The sequence below is a fragment of the Macaca thibetana genome, chromosome 1 (assembly GCF_024542745.1).
Source record: "Macaca thibetana thibetana isolate TM-01 chromosome 1, ASM2454274v1, whole genome shotgun sequence".
NCBI lineage: Eukaryota > Metazoa > Chordata > Mammalia > Primates > Cercopithecidae > Macaca > Macaca thibetana.
The window spans coordinates 60186160-60204901 of NC_065578.1; the positions used below are offsets into that span (position 1 = coordinate 60186160).

Sequence of the window (18742 nt, forward strand, 5' to 3'; positions counted from 1 at the left end):
AATTAGCCCGGTGTGGTGGCACATGCCTGTAATCCCAGCTATTCAGGCGGTTGAGGCACGTAGAACCCAGGAGGTGGAGGTTGCAGTGAGTTAAGATCGTGCCACTGCACTCCAGCCTGGGTGACAGAGTGAGACTCTGTCTCAAAAAAACCAAAAAAACAAAACAAAAAAAACCACATGCTCATATTTTAAAAAAAATGTGTGAATGTTCATTGCAGTATTATTCATAAAAACCAAAAAGTAGAAACAACCCAAGTGTCATCTGCTGGTGAGTGGATAGACAGAAATAATATGCATACAGTGGAAGATTATTCAGCAAGAAAAAGGACTGAAGTGCTGACACATGCTACAATGTAGATAAACCCTGAACAGTTGTGCCAAATGAAGGAAGCCAGTCACAAATTATTCTACCTATATAAAATGTCCAGAATAGACAAATCCACAGAGACAAAAAGTAGATTCGTGACTATCAAAATCTGAGAATGACTACTAATAGTTACAGGTTTCCTTTGCGGGGAGTGATAAAAATGTTCTAGAATTTGATACTGGTAATAGTTGCACAACCTCAGAGATATACAAAAAATCACCAAATTATCCATTTTAAAAGGCTAAATTTGGCCAGGCATGATGGCACATGCCTATAGTCCTTGCTACTCAGGAGGTTGAGGCAGAGGTATCACTTGAGCCCACAAATTCAGGGCCAGCCTGGGCAACATAGTGAGAACCCATCTCAAAAAAAAAAAAAAAAAAAAAAAAAAAGGCATCAAAGGCTAAATTTTATGGTATGTGAGTTATATCCCCAAAAAAAAAAAAAAAAAGAAAAAAGAATAGTAAATCATGTTTCTGTCTGTGAAGTCTTTTTATATAGGTTTTATACTTAGTCCTCTCCCAACACCCCAGAAAGATGTCTGGTAAGAGTCTTATGAAGTTTGCTCTTACCAATCAGGTGTGGCATATATAATCCCCACTCTAAAGATGAAGAAATTTAGGCTCAGAGAGGTTACATGACTTACTCAAAGTTGTGCAGCTATGGCAAAAACCGCAATTACCTTTGCACCAACTTAGTAATATGAGCTAGATCTAGAAATTGACCCAGTGTTCTTTCTCAAAGAATTAGGCAGTAGGAGGGGGTCCATGTAGCCTATGAAAGTGCTCGATTTAGGCACTAAAGAATGCAGCATGGCACACTGAAAAAAGCATGGACTTTGGAGTAGCCTGACAGACTTTGGTTCAAATCTCAGAGCTGCACTCATCAACTGCTTCACCTGGGGCTAGTTACTAATTCCCCCTGGACCTCCGCTTCCTCTTTAAGAAATAGGAATGTTATAGCCTAGTCTGGATGGATGTGGGGTTATTTAACAAGATAATATATATAAAGCACCTGACACAAGGAACATGCCCAATGAATGTACTGTGATGCTGTTATAAAAAATGAGGAGAGGGTCACAGATTCAAAAGGAGCATGGGTCACCCAACTCCACACTGCTCCAAGAACTTGGTCTATGCCCTCCACCCAGCTGTTGATGGGAATCAGTACCATACACTGGAGAACTGGGAATAGGGGCTGAGGAGACAGGTTCTAACCTGGGCTTTGCTACTAACTTAGTGTGTGACCTTGAGCAATTTACCTTCTTGCTCTGTGTTTCATTTATCTGTATGTTACACAGTAGTTTAAAAAAAAAAAAAAAAAGCTACATGGGGGCTCATGTCTGTAATCCCAGCACTTTGGGAGGCTGAGGTGTGAAGATTGCTTGAGCCCAGGAGTTCAAGCCTAGCCTGGTCACAGAGTGAGACCCCATCTCTAAAAAAGAAAAAAAAAAATAGCTACACATGGTGGCATGCACCTGTAGTTCCATCTACTTGGGAGGCGGAGGTGGGAGGATCACTTGAGCCCTGGTGGTGGAGGCTGAGGTAAGCTATGATTCTGCCACTGCAATCTGGCTTGGGCAACAGAGCAAGGCCCTGTCAAAAAACAAACAAAAGTTATTTTCCTACCTCTCAGGATTATGAGAATCAAATGAAATCGAGTATCTGAGTTGACTTTGCTAAGTTGATAAAGGGATTTGTTAACTACAAACTAAATGTGTCCTTGATGGAAAAGGAACCTTATGGAATGATCATAGCTAACATTTGTAGAGAGCTTACTCTGTGTCCAGCACCATTCTAAAAGCTTTTCATGAATTAACTAGTTCACCTAATACATACAACAGTCTTTGGAAGCCAATATTCTTATTATCTGTTTTTCAAATGAAGTGCTGAGTGCAAGGAGAGTAAGTAATTTCCCAAGACCACACAACTAGTAAGAGGCAGAATTAGGACTCAGACCTAAGTGTCCTGGCACCAAAGCACTTGACCTCTTGTGATGTTCAGTGTATCTCCATTTGCAGACAAGGAAACTCATAAGACTCTACCCATAAGGCAAGGTGAGGCAACTAACAAGTAGTATGAGCCCACCACGTGCCAAGACATTCCTGGTGCTTCCTCTATGCCCTCCTATTCCTCATGACAGTCCTGTGAGGCAGATGCCATACCCATGTATTGCTGGGGAAGCTCAAAGCACATAATTGACACAATTAACTTACCTAAAGTCACCAGCTTAGTACGTAATAAAGCTAAGATGTGAATCCAGTTCTTCCTGCTGCGAAGGCCCCTGTACTTTCCACATACTCTGCCTGCGTGGAATTTACCCTGATGCCAAATATAACACACATGCACAAAGTAACGCTGTGGCATGCTTTGTCGATGGGCCCAAAATCTAGATATGAGATACCATCTCACACCAGTTAGAATGGCGATCATTAAAAAGTCAGGAAACAACAGGTGCTGGAGAGGATGTGGAGAAATAGGAACACTTTTACACTGTTGGTGGGATTGTAAACTAGTTCAACCATTATGGAAAACAGTATGGTGATTCCTCAAGGATCTAGAACTAGATGTAACATATGACCCAGCCATCCCATTACTGGGTATATACCCAAAGGATTATAAATCATGCTGCTATAAAGACACATGCACACGTATGTTTATTGCGGCACTATTCACAATAGCAAAGACTTGGAATCAACCCAAATGTCCATCAGTGACAGACTGGATTAAGAAAATGTGGCACATATACACCATGGAATACTATGCAGCCATAAAAAAGGATGAGTTTGTGTCCTTTGTAGGGACATGGATGCAGCTGGAAACCATCATTCTTAGCAAACTATCACAAGAACAGAAAACCAAACACCGCATGTTCTCACTCATAGGTGGGAACGGAACAATGAGATCACTTGGACTCGGGAAGGGGAACATCAAACACTGGGGCCTATCATGGGGAGGGGGGAGGGGGGAGGGATTGCATTGGGAGTTATACCTGATGCAAATGACGAGTTGATGGGTGCTGACGAGTTGATGGGTGCAGCACAGCAACATGGCACAAGTATACATATGTAACAAACCTGCACGTTATGCACATGTACCCTAGAACTTAAAGTATAATAATAATAATAAATAAATAAATAAATTAATTAATTAATTAAATTAATTAATTAAATAAAAATTAAAAAAAATAAGTGGGGCAGCACATTTCATGTCTCTCAGGCCAGAGATACTGCTACACTGGCAAACACTTCTTTAAGCTCCTGAGCTGGGACAGGACCGTGATATGATGAGTTACACATCGCAGGAAGACAAAGTCCTTAATGATAATGCTGGCAGAGTCTGCCCTGGTGTAACTAGGAGCAGGTGGTGTGGAAATTAAAATGTAACTGGAAAGCAGAAGAAATTGCGGCATTCTTCATCAGGACTGATAGGCAATTTTTGGTTCACTCCCATGGAAATCACTTGGGGATAACCAGGCCGTTATTAAACACACCAGGCTTGTGGGAAGATCCATTCATTACTGAGTCCCTGGACTGGAGTTTCTGCTTAGCAAACATTGAGATCACAGAGCCCGGCACAAGAGGCCGCCATAAATCCTGTCACCTAGCAATAGGATAAGTAAGACAGCACCTTCGGAAGGACACAATGGAACTGCAGACGTAGCACACAGGTGCTTGGAAATATGTCAATATTGAAAATAGGGCCAGGCGCGGTGGCTCATCCCTATGATCCCAGCACTTTGGGAGGCTGAGGCGGGTGGATCATGAGGTCAGGAGATCGAGACCACACTGAGCAACATGATAAAACCTCGTCTCTACTAAAAATACAAACATTAGCCGGGCATGGTGGCACATGCCTGTAGTTCCAGCTACTCAGGAGGCTGAGGCAGGACAATTGCTTGAACTTGGGAGGTGGAGATTGCGGTGAGCCGAGATCGTGCCACTGCACTCAAGCCTGGCAACAAAGCAAGACTCCGTCTCAAAAAAAAAAAAAAAAAAAAAAAAGAAAGAAAGAAAGAAAAAGAAAAAAGAAAATAGACTGAAGTGACTAAGTTACTTGTATTTTCCAAAAATAAACATTTCCCATAATGAAATTCCAAACCTTAGACCCTGCAGTTGAAGCCACAAGGCCAAGGCACCACTCCCTGAGAGACCCCTGTGATCTTCAGGGCCTCTTCTTTGGTCTCCTGGTCACATCACACTCATGCAAAATCTGTCAGGGACACTGAAAGGTTTTATATTCACATGTCTTTCCCATCTCAGGTGATGGTAACCCGTCAGGGTTATGGTACAGGCCATAAACCTGGGAGTCACCCTTGACTTCTCTCTGTTCTCACAATCCACATTCAGTACAAGAGGAAATTCTGTTATCTCTATCTCCTAAATATCCCCAGAATCCAACCATGTCCACTACTCCCATCCTCATCCAAGCTGCCGTCCTCTCTCATCTGGATTAGGCGACAGCCTCTGAACTAGGCTCCTGCTTTCGTTCTTGCCACACTACAGTTTTTTTCAACACTGCAGCTGTCACGATCCTATTAAAATGTCAATCAGATCATATTATGTCTATGCTCAAACCCTCCAGTGGTTGGTTTTCCATCTCAGTAAAAGTACCAGATCAAGTCCTTACACTAATCTTTATTAGAAATGTAACAAAGAGCACACCGTAAGGGCACTGTGGGTCAGTGTCAGGACTTGACCGTGGGCTGTTTTAACTCCTCCCCTCCCACTCTCTCTGTGCCAGCCCCACTGGCTTCCTTGCTATCCCCCAGACAGCCCAGAAGTACTGGTATGGGAGCCCACCAGAGTCGCCAGGCTGGGGGAAGGACTATGATGGAGCAGGGCACCTGACCCAGCTCCCGGGCATCCAATCTAGTGGGTGGAGCACAGTTCCTCTGGAGTAGATGGAGAGCAATAGTACAGGGCCTTTGGTGAGAGCAGAATAAATGGGCACAAGTTACATGTGTCATTAAGCTGTGGACAGCCTGAGTGGAGTGCACAATCTGAAAAGATGACTTGAACATGATAAGCATGCCGCTGTTTAAAATCTTCTACTGGCTTTCCATCACCTACAAACAAACTTCTAATTCCCTAGCTCAGTGCACAAGGCTCATCCTCCTCTCCCCTGCAGCTCTGGCCACCACACCCTCCTATGTCCCCTCCTTTGTCTCCTTATTCTAGTCGTATTGGGCTGCTAAAATTTACCCAAGCCAACCACGCTGCTCCAAACTTGAGGATCTTCGCTTTTGCTATTTCCTCTGTATAAACACTGATCCCTTCTCCTTCTTCACCCACTTCCTCAACATTCAAAACTCACCTATGTCAAGGCTGAACCTTTCTCTGCCACCCCATGCCTCCCTCCTCACAATACACATACATGCACACACACCTGCACGCACCCCATCTGATTTAAGATCGTCCTCCTCTCTGCTCCTATAGTGCTGCGCGTTCACAACTGTCATGCCACTCATCCATTGTGCTGTAATTGCTGATTTGTTTCCTCCCAGTGGATCATGAGTTCTTTGTTGACAGAGACTGATTTTTGTGGGTTTCTGTATCCCTAGCATCTAACATAGTACCTGGCACATGATAAGTGTTCTCTTGGCTCCATACACGTGCATCAGATGAGTGAAGAAATAAAAGCAGGTGTTCCGTCAACATGTCGGGTTTGACAACAAGCCACATTCACAGGCCTGGAGGTCTGAGCCAAACCTCCAGCATTTGGGAGCCTGGAGAAAGCAAAACAGGGGCTGGTCTTGCAGGAAATAGGACATGGACAGGTCCTCGAATTGAACCATTAAGGACAAGGAGGAAGTCAAGAACTCAGATACAAGATCTGGAGGATAAGAGGTGGTCAAGACAGAAGACTCCAAGCCAGGAAGGATTTCTGATGGCTGAAGGAGCTATTGAGCTAGGAAGAGAGGTAATGGATGGAAAGGAAACTAAATCCCCCCGTTGAAGAGAACAAAGTGCAGGGAGCCTGGTCGTCCATAACATTGTGCACTTTCCACAGTATCCTGGTCAGTCCTCATCCCCACCACACTGAAATGGGCCTCCTGCAAGCAGGACTGACAGGGCCATCCCTTGACAGAAGCTAAAATAAGTAGGTTTATTCCCACATTTACCCTTAAAGGTTTCTCCCTCTTTTTATCATTTTCTTTCCAAAAAGAACAAGAAGAGATTCACTCACCACATTCACATTTAGCAAGAAACGTTCTGGAGTCACATTGCTTGAATTTACATCCCAGCTGTGCCACTTACTACCTACCTGACCTTTTGCCAGTCCAATCCTCTTGTAAGCCTCAGCTTTCTCATCTACAAAATGGACATGAAAATAATAGTAACTACCACACAGGGTGAATGTCCATTGCTACTGTCTTTGGGGTTGTATTGTTATTATTATTTATGGCATAGTGATCATGAACACAGACAGTAGAGCCAGACTGCCAGGTTCAAATTCTGTCTCCATTTCTCAGTAGCTCTGTGACCCTGGCAAAGTTGCTTACAATTCACTGTCCTCAACTGTAAGATGAAAATAATAGCCTGACTTCAGAGTGGTCTTAGGAATAGTAGAGACTAGTCTAAGAGTTCCTGGGTTAAAATAAGTGTTATCTAAATATTTATGGGATAAATACATCATTGTTGTTATTAAGAAACCAAAGACTTATAGAACCCCCCCTTCCTGCTGTGCATTTTGAAAGGCCCAAGGAGACAGTGATTCTTGCCCCAGTGGCATAACACTACCGATCAGGGGCAAAGGTGATATCGGGGCTTCCTGGTGTCTCCAATATAGCACCCTATAAGCACCAGCCCTTTCTCTCTGCTGTACTTCTGGCTTTGCAGGACCCAAACCAGCCCCTGGCTTGCTGAAAAGGTCCCCAGCATTCTGACAACATATAACAAAGGTGTGGGAGGGAGTGGGGCCCCGCTGAAAACAGCTGACCCAGTGGACTGGCTGCTGCCACTGGATCTATTTCCCAGTGTCTCAGAAGTTGCTGACTTCAGCCTTTCCAGAGTAAAGCACTGTCCATGGTCAGAGACAGCATTGAAACAGCACGCAGCACAGCCGTAAATCTATAAGCCGTATTATTTAAGAGACCTGACTTCTTGTGTTGCGATATTAAAGCAAATCTGCCTCCTGCTCATAAATCAGCAGGGCTATTTCCATCCTCAGGCACTCGGCTTCAGCCATCTTGAGATGCACATGGCATATATAGTTCACTGGCTTAGGAGGTGTGGGTTGAGAAAGAAAAAGAAGAGACATACTTGTCTCCTCCCAAAACTCTGTTTTCATGACCCTGCCTGCATGTTCCTTCCCTGTCCTATGACCTTAGATTCCCAGAGTCCTCTGGGAGCTCTAAAAAATACAACATGAACACCTGATATTGATACAGTGAGTTACCCTTTATAGCACTCTGAGTAGAGAGGGTAGGCATTGTTAATCTCAGTTTAGCGTTCATGAAACCAAGTATCAAAGATATTAAGTGAATTTCCCAAGATCACACAGCTAGTGAGTAGGGGAGCATAGATTAACCCAAGTTTCTTAATTCCTGGTCCAGTGCTCTTTTTACAGCATTAAGTCTCTGCTATCATTAATTTCTTCACTTGCATAAAGCAAAGATATGCCGGGTCGCTCCTGAAAAAAAAAAAATGACCTCAGCTCAAAAATTTTAAATGAACGTTGCTTAGAGCCTGCTGTGTGGCAGGTGCTTTCCAATACATCAGCAAAATTTATCACTACATCAAACTCTTCCATGGCTTCCCTTCACCAAGAGTGAAATCCAAGTTCTTAGCATAACATACAAGGGTCCTCGTGATCTTGGCCCTGCCTGCACTTTGGCCTCATCTCCTTCTAATACAAATCACAGCCCTCGCTTCATCTTTTCATTCTCCAAGAAGTCTGCCCTGAGCCTCCTCCCACCCTCTGACTGGGGTAAGGCTCCTCCTCTGCATTCCTCTAACGCCCCACAGTTACCCTTACTTGCAGTGCTTTCTGTACTACCTTATCCTGGTCTGTTTACTTATCTGTGTACTCTTTTTTTTTTTTTTTCTTCAAGACAGGGTCTTGGTCTTTCAGGCTAAAGTACGGTGGCACGATCATGGCTTACTGCAGCCTTGATCTCCTGGGCTCAAGAATCCACCCGCCTCAGCCTCCCAAAGTGCTGGGGTTATAGGTGTGAGCCACTGTGTCTAGCCTCTGTCTACTCTTTAGACTTTGAACTCCTTAAAGGCAGAGATGTAGCACAGTTCTGGGTACAACAGTAGGTGCTCAATAAATATTCCTGGGCTGAATTGTCACTGCCATTCTACACCGTAAGCATTGTTATCTTCATTTTATAAGTGAGGAAACAGAAGTTCAGACACATGAAGTAAGCTGTCACCATCAGTCCTTTAGGAAGGTCCCAGCTAGGACCAACACTGAGGGTTCCAGCTGCTGTGCTATAGCCCGTAACCTCATGCCCTGCCTCTCCTTGTCTTACTCATCTTAGATGCTTCTGCTTTTCCAAACTAAGCTAATACACTGAATTAGCCCTGCCATTCAGCATCATCCAAGGCAAAAGGGAGAAAGAGTGAGTCCCCAGCATCCCAGCCCCCTCTAGTCAGCATGCTTCAACCACCTCTTAAGAAAGGACACTTGTGGGCCACCTTGAAGGAATATTGTCCTGTGCACTCTCTCAAGGGCTGACCAGAACCAATGGGTGAAAACCAGAGAGTAGGCTATTTCTACTAACTCGCAAGCATTGAGTGTTTACTCTGTGCCAAGCATTTCCAAATAACTAGATCTGTCAGAAAAAGGAATGGACTTTTAGCCATGCCTGGAGGGGGTCTTCGAGAGGCAGGAATGTTGCAAGCAGAGACAGAAGCATTTGATGTGCAGTTGTCTTGGATGACTACTACAGTCTCTGAATTTGAAGCCCTGAGCCCACAGCTCTTTCTGGGCCCCTCTTTCTCCCCTTCTCCCTCCCTCAGCCCCTTTCCAACTCTTCTAAGCACTATAAAAAGCAAAAGGCTTTGGAAATGTAACTAAAGTAGTTTTATGAAGGATTCCAAAACATTACTTTAAGTATGGCTCTAAGTGATTTTGTTTCCAATACTTGCTGGCAGAAAAATATTACCCCTGCATTTCAATGCAGAAGAAATAAGCAGGCTGCATTTGACCAAATTCATTTATTTCAGTTATTTCCTAAAATGAGTATAATTTGGAAATCACTAGTATTATTTTCTCCCAGTGCAGGTTAATGCCTTATACATAGCCCTTGGAAGGGACACTTCTTGCAGAGAGAGAGTTATTAGCTTTTTATTTAGAATGTACCGTATAGGTGATTTGTGGGGGTAACAAACCTAGATAATTTAAAGTAGTCTTTATTTGCTGAGGACTGCAGGTTTTTTAAAGTATATTTTAAATCTTTAAACTTTCAGAGATTAAGAGAGATTGGCCAGGGATTTATTTGGAGCAGGAATTTCTTTTTCTTGTGCTTGCGTCTTTCCCAGCATCCATTCTTTTTTGTGCCTCCATCTAGAATTATGTAATGTCAGCGCTAGAAGAGACCAAAGACAGCCATCCTTTACAGCAGTAGTTTGCAGATTTCTTTTACAGCCAACTCCTTTAAAAAAAAAAAAAAAAAAAAAAAAACCAGTGCCACTAGCAATAAAACAGGGAAAACCAGAGCTACAGCTGTCCTGTTTGGGGCTTCTTTCTCCCCTCACCTCTCTTCACTTTCATGCAAATACCTCACAGAACCCCTGAAGAACACACCTTGAAAACCAAAGACCACTCTCTTTACCATAAGAGAACTGAGGCCAGAGGATGAGGCATCACTTACCCAAGGTCACTCAGCAAGTGTCAAGCAGAGAGAGCCAGTACTAGAATCTCCTGACTCTGAAACTGTGTGCATCCCACTAGCTCCAGCTGCTTCTTGCACTCGGCTTTGCCATTTTAACATAGATCTATCAACCATCTTTCAAATTCCCATCTCCGGGATCTTGTAAAGAGGAAGGCCTGCCCAGAAGCACAGCACAGACCCACACTCATTCATATTAGTGGCAATAAGGACGCTTGACTGAGGCCACAAGCTCTGGGCAGGGACTCTTTATGATGTGCCTGTCACTCAGAAGCCATCCTAAGCCTCCAGCAGGGTTTGGTGAGCTTGTCATTTCTAAGCAAGGCACGTTTTTCTGCGGTCCCCTTTCCAAAGAGCAAGTGGTGACAGCCGCCTGGAATGCAGAGTCAGCAAAAGGGAAGCCACTTTGCCTGCAAATGCCCTGCAGAGACCCTGCCCCTTTGTCCCTCCTCATCATGCTTGCAAGCCCAGGCCTTTTTTCCTGGGAACCGGGGCACCCTGTGCCAGCCAATGCCCACCGCAGATCGTTTCTCATGTTCCATAATCCACAATCATTCCATATATAACCAAGGACAATTTTTGTTTGTTTTTGTGCTTTCTGTTTCTAAGGAGGGGAGCATCTTGTTACATGAAAGGTCTATTGCCCTGCTAAAGACCTTGTTGGGTTTAGGTCTGAATTTAGAAAGTAAAAGCTTAAGGCTGGGCGTGGTGGTTCACACCTGTAACCCCAGCACTTTGGGAGGCCCAGGCGGGTGGATCATGAGGTCAGGAGATCAAGACCATCCTGGCTAACATGGTGAAACCCAGTCTCTACTAAAAACACAAAAAATTGGCCAGGCGCAGTAGCAGGTACCTGTAGTCCCAGCTACTCGGGAAGCTGAGGCAGAAGAATCGCTTGAACTGGGAGGCAGAGGTTGCAGTGAGCTGAGATCGCACCACTGCACTCCAGCCTGGGCGAAAAAGCGAGACTCCATCTTGAAAAAAAAAAAGAAAGTAAAAGCGTAAGAGCTCAATTCAATTCCCCTGCATGAGGAAATGACACAGACGTATGGGGTTTTTTGTTTTGTTTTTATTTGCTGGAGGTGACAGAGTGGACAGGAGAGGGGATAGGAAAGAGGACAGGAAAGAGAGAGGGGGTAAGTTATGCCACATGGCAGGAGATTGGAGCCCAATTTGTCAAACTGGCTAAAGAGATTTCAGAAACAAAAATCCCTAATATGAAATTTTCAAGTTATCTGTGTTACTGTAATCAAAATTCCTCCCATTCTATGTGCCTGAAAGCCTAGTTACAAGTGGTTTTCCTGGTAAAATTAGGAGAAAGGGTTGGGTTCACACCAGTTGATGTGGTAAGGTACCAGACACATCAGGGCATGAGAAAATCCATAAAGGTGGGGTGATTAAACTAAGAGTAGAGCTCAAAGCCAGAGGTGACCCAGAGAACAGAAGACACAGGGTAAGATTCCATCATCTTGGGGAGGTTTTAGTACTTGTACACTCCTTGAAATGGGGGTTTGAATTTGTCTTGTTTCCATTAATGGGTGGGAGAGACACCATCTGATGCCCCCTTTTCTTTTTTTTTTTTTTTTTTTTTTTTGAGACAGAGTCTTCCTCTGTCACCAGGCTGGAGTGCAGTGGCATGATCTTGGCTCACTGTAACCTCTGCCTCCCGGGTTCAAGCCATTCTCCTGGCTCAGCCTCCCGAGTAGCTGGGATTACAGGCGCCCGCCACCACGCCTGGCTAATTTTTATATTTTTAGTAGATACAGTTTCACCATGTTGGCCAGGATGGTCTCGACTCCTGACCTCGTGATCTGCCCGCCTGGGCCTCCCAGAGTGCTGGGACTACAGGCGTGAGCCACCGCACCTGGCTGATGTCCATTTTATATATACTCTAGCCAGAACATCTAACACCATAAAAACACAGATTTTGCCAGCCCTGTCAGAGAATTCAGTGAGTTAAGATACTTCAAACCGGTAACATTTGCTGAGTGTGACTACAAACTAGACACACTGACAGTAACTTTCTTTCCCTTTAGTACAGTTGTGCTTGCCAGGGTTTGAATACTACCAGAAATCCTTTTTAAGTCTGAACTCCCCAAGTTCTCACCAGGCCACACGTGATTAGTGAGGTCATGGGGTCAAGGGAAGAATGATTGTTTCACTCCAAAGCAGAAAGCAGAAAAGACTCTCAGAATAATTAGACTTTTTGTTACAACTAATGACCAAGAACAGCAATAACAAACATTCCCGTTCTTTGCAAAAGATTATCTGAGGTGTTGAAAAGTCCTAGAGACAGACACAGGTTAATACTGAATGGGAGGTCTAAATTAGGTCCAAACCAGAGGATAAGGTAGAATTTGAGGAATTTGCACACCCAGCAATTTTGGGAAACAAAGAAAGGGCCCTGGTATTAATCTCCAATGTTCTCAAAATTGAGAAAGAAAAGGCTTCCTTGGGGGGTGGGGGGAACCCATCAAGGTAGAAGTGAGGAGGGGTTATGTGGGGTGGGGGGCTGAGATGAGGGCAAGAGTGGTATATCTCTTCAGGGGAAAGTAAAGGAATGAGCATGTCTAACCAAGACAGTCAGGGTCCAAAAGAGTGGCTAGCTCGGAACATCCCAGTCTTCATCCCTTCATTTCACAAGTCCCTTCCAATACCCAACCCAGATTTACTTCCCATTATGTCATCTCTGTAATTTGCCACATCTCCCCTAGACAGGCAGCCTAGGGTGGAGGCCAGAGTGATCCCCATGAGTCCAGAGTCACAGGATCAAGCCTCAGCTCTGCCCTTCTCTGGTTGTAAAGTCAAGAGTAGGTCATTCAGCTACCCAAGCTTCAGCTGGTACATTAGCAAACAGTGAGGTTTCAAAAGGTTTGTTTTGTAGCAGAACACTTTCTTAAAGTAAAATGTTATTCAGAAGCCCAATATACAAAATAAATCAGAGCAGACCTGGCTAGGCTAAAGCGAAGGTAATCGTGATGGTGGCAGTTCCTAAGCTGCCCACATAGTTGCCCGCAGACACAGAGTGTCTGGGACATCATTCCTTCACATAGAATCCCACGTGAGTGGCAGCCCTGGAGCTGTGCAAATTACCTTCACTTTAGTCTAGCCAAGTCTGCTTCGACTTCTTTTGTGTATTGGGCTTCTGAATAAGATCTTACCTAAAGAAAGGAAGAAAGAAGGCCAATGCGGCTGGGGTGATGGGGATCGGGGGGGAAGAATGACAGTGACAGAAGCATCAGATGAGGTTAGAGAGGGGGCAGGCAGGAACCAGACCAAGCTTTTATGTCTAAGCTAAATCTTATATAGAATTCAGAAACTTCTGCTTCCCATTTTCTTCTCATTAGCGAGTGTATTTTCCTTCTTTGGGATACTAATCAGAGTTAGAAATAAAAATACCAAAATATTGGGGCACACTGACCAGCCTGACTAAGAACAGCCCCAGGCTAGGTATTATATCTAAGTCCAGAGCAGTGGGCACACCCAGGGCCTGGCACACTGGGATGCTGCAGGAGCATTTGTTGCATGAATGAATGACTGGAACAACAAATGAATGATTTTAAGTTTAATCATTAATTTATCAATAATTCCACCCAAAGAGCTGGATACTAATTTAGAAGGCCCTCAGTGTTGGGCTAGACCTTCTGCTAGATCCCATCATCAATCCCTTCTACACTGCCTGCCTACTATCTCCACTCTCTATTTAAACTCCTCCTGTGATGGGCGTCTTTTTGCCTGTCAGTGTATAACATAACATTACATAACAACTATAAATGTAAGTCGAAATTTACCTTTCTGAAGCATCTATGCATGAATCCTTTTTCTCATCCTTTGAGGATAGCACAGATTAAGTCTACTTCCTTTTACAGATGAGAGCCTGTCAGAAATTTCTTACCTTCATTTGCTCCGTAGAAATCATGTTTCAGTTTTAGACTGGAAAATTGGAGTTCTGTTCCCACCGACTCTCAGTGAACATTCTAACATCCTAGGTTTATGGCACTAAACGCAGCCCTTGAAGGTGGTGTCTACATTTCCTTTAATGTGCTTTAGGTATTCATATAGGGAGTTCAGTAAAATAAGCATCAGGACCTTTGGCAACTAGGGCTAAAGTCTAAGCTCGATTTGAAGTCTCTTGAGATACGTCAGACAGTTTGAACTCCAACACTTGTGAATATTAGTTCGCACAGTAAAACTATCATGACTAATTCAACCCAACTGGAGAACATTATTTGGGAGGAGGGGGTGCAGGGTAGCAGAAGTTACTTAAAGCATTTGGAGTATTTTTTTTTTTTTGAGAAAGGAAACTTGCATGAAGATTGAATGATTTATTAACCCCTGGAGAAGGTGTTACATATGGGTCAAGTCCAAGTTCATTTTCCAGACAAGGCAGTAGTGGTAAAGGGTTCTGGCTACAAAGTCATCTTATTTCAGTGTTTATAACAATAGGGCTAAAGAGAAAGTTCCAAGTATTCAAATAATTTAATAAGTCTCATTTTATTATATTGGTCTTCCTGATAGGGCCATGACCTTTATCTTTAATTTTTTTTTTTTTTAAATCACCAACCACTCCACAGAACTTTGAGACCAATTTCTTGCCCTGATTGCCAGAAGGGCCATTTTCCTCATTCTCTCAAGGACACATATGTAGCAGGAGAAGGAAGAATCCATGACCCCTTGAGCCTTTGGTCAGTGCAGCAATGCCATGGCAGTAATCTCTGGGCCACCATTTGGCTTAATGAATCCGCTTGACTTTAATTCTAGCCCAGATGTAATCTTTTATAGCTTAATGATTTGTTCTCCCAGGCACTCTGATGAAATGCTATAAACCGTTCCCTAGAATCCAGTGAAAATAGTTTTTATTCCTCATTTCTGTTTCTAATTAATTGTTGAGCAATTAGATTGAATCTTGATCTATTATAATCGCCATAAAATTGTACTATGGCAAAGATTCTCAATCATGATCTGCATCACCCTAAAAATAGGATACACTGAAACATTTTGAGAAAAAAAAAAACTTTATTAACTCATTTAATTAGAAAACATAAAAATATAAAAGGAGAAATAAGGGGATATTGGTCAAAGGGTATAAAATTTTAGTTATGCAAAACAAATAATTTCTGGAGATCTAACATAAAGCATAATGACAATAGCTAACAATACTGTGTTATATACTTATAATTTGCTGAGAACATAGATCTTAAATCTTCTCAATACACACACGCACACACACAACACAAAATGGTAACGATGTAAAGGTAATGCATGTGTTAATTAACATTATTGTGGCAATAATTTCATGATGTATATCAAAACGTGAAGTTGTACACCTTAAACACACATAATTTTTATATGTCAATGATATCTCAATAAGATTGTTAGAAATAAAAATTTAAAAGTAAAAATGTAGTATTATTTTTTACCGAAATGATGCCTATTATCTGAATTAATTAGGTCTTCCTGCACCCCAGTGAATGAGACAGATACAGAAACACAGACACAGAAAGATGCTGAGGGTAAGTGACTAACTCGAGGCTAGAGATGGGAAGCCATGGCAGAGCTCTGCAGGAGATCCCTCTTGGTGACCATCATAGCCCGGAGCCAACAGACACAATCTAAATGAAACACCCCTAACCCAAGAGAGTCACAGAGATGCCATGATCATACCAGAAAAATTACAACAAGCAGGGCTTGCCTTACAACTCTGAATGCATGTCAGGGAAAAAAAAAAAAAAAAAAAAAAGGTACACTATTTTTACCCTCCGTTTCCTCACTTGGAAAAATTACGGCAGTGCCATTTCTAATTCAGCGTTACGCTGGGAAGGTTGTAAATTAATTACAATTATGCCTTCTTTGTGCCAAGTGATAATTTACTGCAATTAATTATCAAAAGATCTACTGCTGTCAATTATGATAGTTGCTCTTGAGGGGGGAGGAGCTATTTGTGAGCATCTGAAATCTGTAACAAAGTTCTGTTTTGCCTTTTTCCCCCTATTTCCAATTAAGCTATTATAATTTGTTTTCATTATGCCAAACACAATGGAGAAGCTAACAATGTTACTCTAACCTTTTCCTTAATCCAAACATTATCTAGACTTTCAGTGAGTCAACACTCCTATTGTTACACCTGCAAGTTGTACATAGAGGGAGGCATACTTCAGAATTAATGAGTGCAGCTGTGGTCTCTCTTACATTCAGCACTTGTAAAATAGACCTCTTTAAAGTGCCATTATCACAATATTGATAGAGTTATTTATAGCACTGCAAACTCTTCCAGTCATAACAGAGGACTTGTTATCCACAGCGAGTTCATGTTGCTGTCATCCCCTGGCCTTCATCCAGCGCCCAGGAGCAGGCACCAGGTGGACCATCTTTCAAAAATGAGCTCTAAAAGACAACCGAAAACTTTTTCTCAAAGTGAATCTGATAGCCAGGAGTCTATTTAGTGGATGAGTACCTGTAAGAAACATAGCAAGTCAATCTGAGCCCAGCTACCATGAACGCTGGCCCATGGTAGCAGGGCAGGCTGTTCAGGTATATGAGGGATGTCACCGATAACCTGACCCAACACGGTTCTGCTGGAAAGTTGGAAACTCAGGGTGCAAGGCTGGTGCTATTTCTTCATAAGCAATTCAAAGAGATGTCGTGCAGAAGGACAACATCAGGAGGAATTACCCTTGCTTACACTCTTCCACTTCACAGAGGATGCTCTGCTCCTCTTTACTGTGTGGGAACACCTTATTTGCATCTTTTCCCTCATTAAATTTTAAGCTCATTGTGGTTAAAGAGTATACCTTGTCTGTTTCTTTATTAGCCCAGTGCTGGACACATGATCAGCATCCTGTAAATTTAAGAATTCTTTGCCATGCGTTAATCATGTGTTAAGCACAGCACTAGGTCCTATAAAACAAAAACATGAGGGAGTCATCATTTTTTCTCTTAAGAATGTCAGAGTCTAGGACAAGAGTTCTATGCCCTTTTTTGGAGTCATGAGGTCTTTTGTTAATCTGCAAGGTAAACACTTTGAGACCTCTTTCCATAGAAAGAAAAGTGACGTCATGTCAGTAGAATAGAATCCAAGCCTCTACTCCAGGGTCAGAGTAGAGTCTTAAACAGAGGTGGCCTCAGAAGCCACCTGTCAGCAGAAGGATGAGGGTGCTGAATGCAAACATCATGCACATCCAGACCTTTTTTGGAAGGTGAGGGTGACAGTCCCTCCAGCTGCCCCTGAATGCAGCTGGTAGGGATGAGGGAGAGGACTGTCAGTGTCTTACAAGGTCTCTGCAAAGTAGGTGGCAGTTCTGCCTGGGATCCTCTGAAAAAAGTGACAGGCTCCTCTGCAGCAAATGGTCTGATTTTCTGTCACCTTTCAGGATGCCAGGTAGGTGGGATATCTCCAGATTTGCCCAATTTTAGGGAGTCATAACCCTGTGAACCCCACCCAGAGAACCCCCAATTGCCATTGCCCATAGCTAGTGGCAATGAAGGGGCCAGTTGAGAAAGTAGTGTGTTGGGAGAACCTAAAAGTCCCAAGTACTGAGCATGCCTCGCCTTGTGGGGAAAAGGCTGTTTATCAGCTCACTTTCCTCCCAGATGTCTATTCTTCCCAAAATGGTTGGCCTGCCTTCTTCCCATACTTGGGGCCAGCTGGTCATTGCATATTTTTGTAAATTGGGGTTTAAGTTTGGGGATTTGATTTCTTTTTCCCACCTGGATTCCTATCATGTTCACCCCACCTCCTCCAGCCCCACTCCTTGGGAGTGTGGAAGACAAACACATGCAGACCAAGCCTACCAAGCAAATAGGTCAGAGCCTTTGCCAGCCCCCACCTCAGGGCCCAGGGATAACAGAAAGCCAGCTGAGAGGGCAAGATAAGCCCTAATGCATAATCTTCCCCACCCATCCACATCTGAGTTTGCAAATAGTCATTCCAAAGTGACCTGGGCTCAGAGGGTTTTCAAAGTCATGAGTTCTCCCTCAGCCAGACTCTGTTCTGCCTTCCATTCCGTGGTCACCCAACTATCTCTAACCTGCAATGGGCACCCTACAGGGAGACAGGGGATGTGCCCATCCTATGCAGAGAAATCTGTCATTTATCTTCTAGTGTAAGGCCAAATAATTGCATAGTTTGCAAAGAACCTGACATAAGTCACCCAGGTTTTCCCCAAACCCCACTGCTTGCATTCACTGGTACTAAAGGAGATTTTTTTTCCTTGTAGAAGGCAGCTCTGGCTGCCACCTGGGCACACTGTGTTCACAATGTACTTCTCTGCTTCTTCCTATGACAGCAGCACCTGTCACGGGGAGAGATAGAGCAGGGGGACACTGGCATGCTAGTCCTAACTCTGCTGTATCACACAGCGTATTTTCCTCCAAGCCTTGGCTTCTTTGTCTGAAAAATAAAATGGTTAGCCTAGATCAAAGGCTGCAACCTCAAATGCCCTCTGGGATCAGGCATGTAACATATATGGCAATGTCAGCCAACAGAGTGTTCAGAACTTTATGAACAGAAGAAAGCCTTTAGCCCAACCTAAAGAC

At 43.4% G+C, this 18742-nt stretch overlaps 1 protein-coding gene across 1 annotated transcript in view; it reads right to left on the reverse strand.

Annotated features, from left to right (window-relative positions):
- C1H1orf87 (chromosome 1 C1orf87 homolog) overlaps positions 1 to 18742 on the reverse strand; it is a 1078851-nt gene that overhangs the window by 990875 nt on the left and 69234 nt on the right. The window lies entirely within an intron of this gene.